General features: G+C 43.1%; 1 pseudogene; it reads left to right on the top strand.

Annotated features, from left to right (window-relative positions):
- Nucleotides 1-837: 837 nt before the first annotated feature.
- LOC149281603 (proprotein convertase subtilisin/kexin type 4 pseudogene) lies at nucleotides 838-4,217 on the top strand (annotated as a pseudogene).
- Nucleotides 4,218-4,446: the final 229 nt, after the last annotated feature.

A 4,446-nucleotide genomic window follows, 5' to 3' on the forward strand; every position in this document is an offset into this window, starting at 1 on the left:
ATTTAATAGAGCACTCTGCCTCCTGAAATGCCTTATACCTCCCTATATGCCACTCTGCCCCATAATATGCCTTTTAACCCCCTAAATGGCAGAGTGGCATATAGTGGTATAAGGCATTTCTGGAGGCAGAGTGCTCTATACAATGCCTTTTAACTCCCTTAATGCCACTCTGCCTCCTGAAATGCCTTATACCTCCCTATATGCCACTCTGCCCCATAATATGCATTTTAACCCCCTAAATGCCAGAATGGGATATAGGGGTATAAGGCATTTCTGGAGGCAGAGTGGCACATAGGGGGTCAAAAGGCATACCATGGGGCACAGTGGCATATAGAGGGTTAAAAGGCATATCATGGGCCACAGTGCCATATTGGAGTGGCAAGCCTGGGGGCAGATGTGCGTAACTGGGGGACAGGTTGGAAAATACAAGAAATAAAAACAAAAAAAATCTTTTTCTCAATCATAGCTTTTATTAAAAAAAATAGTTTACATGAATTAACATTTACTGGTAAAACTTTTTTCCTTTGGGGTCGTCTTATATTCAGGCTTTTTCTTTTTTTCCTAAGTTAATATTCAGATTTTGGGGGGTCGTCTTATAATCAGGGTCGTCTTATAATCGAGCAAATACGGTATATAATCACACACTACTGTTTCAGAATTATATATTGACATTATAACTGTAAGCATTTTCTAGCCGGCTTGTCGCTGAGAGTTCCGAGCCCCGCCCTGCTATTGTGATGTAACAGATGTGCCACGCCCTTCTACTGTGACATAGTGTAGGTTATAAAAGCACTGGCCGTTAGGCCAACAGATGCTTTTGTAAGCTGACAGTACAAGATGAGGAGCATAGCTCTGGTTTTCGTTGTTACTGTTCTGATCCATGTGATCTTTACTTTGGAGATTTACACAAATAGCTGGGCTGTGCACATACCTGATGGCTCTGTAGAGGCAGAACGTATTGCACAGAAATTCGGTTTCATCAACCTTGGCCAGGTGGTGCTTGGCAGTGATTTCTACCATTTATCTCATCGTGGCATTCAAAGGAAATCCTTCAGCCCTCACTGGGGTAGAAATATTCAACTGAAAAAAGAACCCAAGGTTAGCTGGTTTGAGCAGCAGACGCTGAGGAGAAGGGAGAAAAGACAGCCTAGTATGGTTCCCACAGACCCCCTCTTCAGCTTGCAGTGGTACCTGGGTAAAAATCTTGACTTAGGCATCCAGACTGCTTGGAACCGTGGATATACCGGACGAGGCGTGGTGGTGACCGTTCTGGATGATGGGCTTGAAAAGGACCACCCCGATCTCGCATTAAACTATGATCCGGAAGCGAGTTATGATTTTAATGACGACGATCCTGACCCTCAGCCCCGATATAACTCATCTAATGAGACCAACCACGGGACCCGCTGTGCAGGCGAGGTGGCTGCGGTTGCCAATAATGATATCTGCGGCGCTGGAGTAGCATACAACGCTAGAATAGGAGGTGTGCGAATGCTGGATGGGATAGTCACAGACTTTGTTGAAGCTCAGTCGTTGAGTTTGAACCCACAGCATATTGACATTTATAGCGCCAGCTGGGGTCCCACTGATGATGGAAAGGTACTGGATGGACCAGGAGTGTTGTCTTCTGAGGCTTTTTACAAAGGAATACTAAATGGCCGCCGTGGCCTTGGATCTATCTTTGTTTGGGCATCTGGAAACGGTGGCAGGAATGACAACTGCAACAGTGACGGCTACTCCAACAGTATCTACACTGTTGCTGTTGGGGGTGTCACAAATCATGGAACAGTCCCTTGGTACAGTGAGGCGTGTGCATGCAAACTTACAAGCACTTACAGCAGCGGTGGTGGTGAGGAAGAGACTTTTATCACCACTGATATACGCCACACGTGTACAGATAAACACACCGGGACTTCAGCCGCCACTCCACTTGCTGCCGGGATCCTTGCTTTGGCATTGGAGGCAAACCCAGCTCTTACATGGAGGGATATACAACATATCGTGGTAAGAGCGTCCAGTCCTGCCCACCTAATGGCTGACGATTGGGTCATAAATGGAGTGGGAAGAAAAGTGAGCCACTTTTTCGGCTACGGACTCTTGCATGCTGGACGAGTAGTGGAGCTGGCCGAAACATGGGAGACAACGCAGCCTCAAAGAAAGTGCCTCATAACAATTGTGAGCACCCCTAAAAGAGTGCATTCAGATCTTATTTTGACTTACAATGTCACTGCCTGTTCTGGGTCCCCCAATCACATAACATCCCTTGAGCATGTCCAAGCCCAAATGACCCTCAGCTACAGTCGCAGAGGTGACCTGGAAATCTATCTTACCAGTCCTATGGGCACCCGTTCTGTGCTGATGGGCAAGAGACCACATGATACCAGCACTGATGGGTACAGAGATTGGTCCTTCATGACCACACAATCTTGGGATGAAAATCCATTGGGCCTTTGGACCTTAGAATTTAGGAACAGAGGAAGCTACACCAACCACGGATTTCTACATCACGTCACGTTGATTTTGTACGGGACAGATGAACACATGATGTCCAGGAAAATCAAGAAGTCTGTCATGAGAAAGTGTCTGAGGCGGGATAGAAATGGGTCGTGCATAGAATGTTTGGCACCATATTATACCTTTGGAAAGCTCTGTCTATCTTACTGCCCTGCCAAATACTTTAAGTCTACGCAGAGAGCGGAGGTGTCAGAGCCCAGCAGCTTTCACCTTGTTCGTTCTTGTGCCGCTTGCCACCCATCCTGCTTTACGTGTAAAGGGTCGTCTGCCAATAATTGCACTTCCTGTTCCCCTTTATACGAATATAATGGAAAAGACAACTCATGCGTAAGATCTGACTCCCCAAGTGTAGACTTACAGAACGCCTCATTCATCCGGATCCCTCAAACAACATTAGTGGCAGTGATAATGAGTGCGGCCATTGTAATGGTTATGGGACCGCTGGTGGTTTTCATTCACTGGTATCTACGAAAAAGATCACGAGTAGACCCCAGTCCCGTCTGATGGGCAACCACCGTGCTCTAAATCAGATCTGGAATCTGCGCAGGGAGGAGATTTCCTCTGCTTTTGAACACTGATGAGGACAAATTCAACAAGGGAGAGTAGAGACCCAACCTGACGCGGATAGCACTGTTACACCAATAAAATTCCTTTTACTATTTGGCAAAAATACCTTTTCCTTGCTATATTTTACAAATTTTGATTTTAAGTACCTGGAAATTTTATGTTGAATAATAAAACAATTAAACCGTGCTCGCATGCTTGAAGGAAAAGCTTAGACCGATCTCAGATTTCATATCTTGTGTGGATTCCAAAACAAGAATCAAGCATTCTATAGCAATGCACATTGATTAAAGATTGGAAATACATCATTTTTATGTGACTTAATGTCACCACTGACATGTTTGGTTTTATTTTGCATTTAAGTGACTTAAAAGTTATGTAATACCCCAGATCCTTACATCACAATATAGAACGGAAAAGAAACACCTTCACGAGTGGGTAGGTCTTAAAAAATGAATATGAAATAAATTACAGTACCCTACAAATCTTGCTGCTCCCGCAGATCAACACTCCTCATAAGTGTTATAACAAATGATGTATAGGCAAAGGTCGGGGCGCATAGATATGTGGGAAAAAATAAAACAAATATAGTGTAATAAGTTAATACGAAAAAAATAAAAATAGAGATGTTTGTTGCACTCACAAGTGTATTAGAAATAGAAAGCTCGTCAAAAATCCATACTTTCTTTCGTCTTAGGAGCTTCTGTGTAGAAGATAAGAAACGAAATAGTGCAATAAAAAAGATATTGTTTAATGAATATAGATTAAAAACTTACAAACAAGTAGGCATAACAACTGGGTTATGCGTAAGAGCAGTGTCCTTTATAAAGATAAGTGGATGATCATCAAGTCCATGTAAAGTCCAGGTTTTCAATAGTTGTAAAGTTTTCCAAAATATCTCAACGCGTTTCACCAATTCTGGCTTCCTCAGGAGAAAATTTAAGAAATCAATCTGTATCCTGTCTGTGTTTTCGCGGTTCTTTTAAAGGTCCCGGCTCGCCGTCTTGTTCTATTTGCGTCATTTCGACGTCATCACGTTTAGTCTTTTTTCTTTTTTCTTTTCTTTTTTAATTCCTCAGGATGAAATAACGGCAGATGTTGTGGAACCCTCTGTTTCATTCTGTCAACGGGACTCGTAGTCGGCAGTATTCGTAAATCGGTAAGTGTGTAAAATAGATTTATACAGTTAAAAACATGACATATAGAATGTTTTTCATTTAACTATCTTTTCTAGTTACAGGGATATATCGGCAGAGCATCAAGGGACCAACAGAAGGAAAGACAGACAGGCTGATTCAAGATAGAAGACATCTGTGTATGTGGTTTGGCATCCGTCCAAACCTCAATAGGCAAGTGAAACAATGTAGC

The sequence above is a fragment of the Sceloporus occidentalis genome, unplaced genomic scaffold (genome assembly GCF_023333645.1).
Source record: "Sceloporus occidentalis isolate IW3139 unplaced genomic scaffold, rSceOcc1.0.p SCAF_130, whole genome shotgun sequence".
NCBI classification, from domain to species: Eukaryota; Metazoa; Chordata; class Lepidosauria; order Squamata; family Phrynosomatidae; genus Sceloporus; species Sceloporus occidentalis.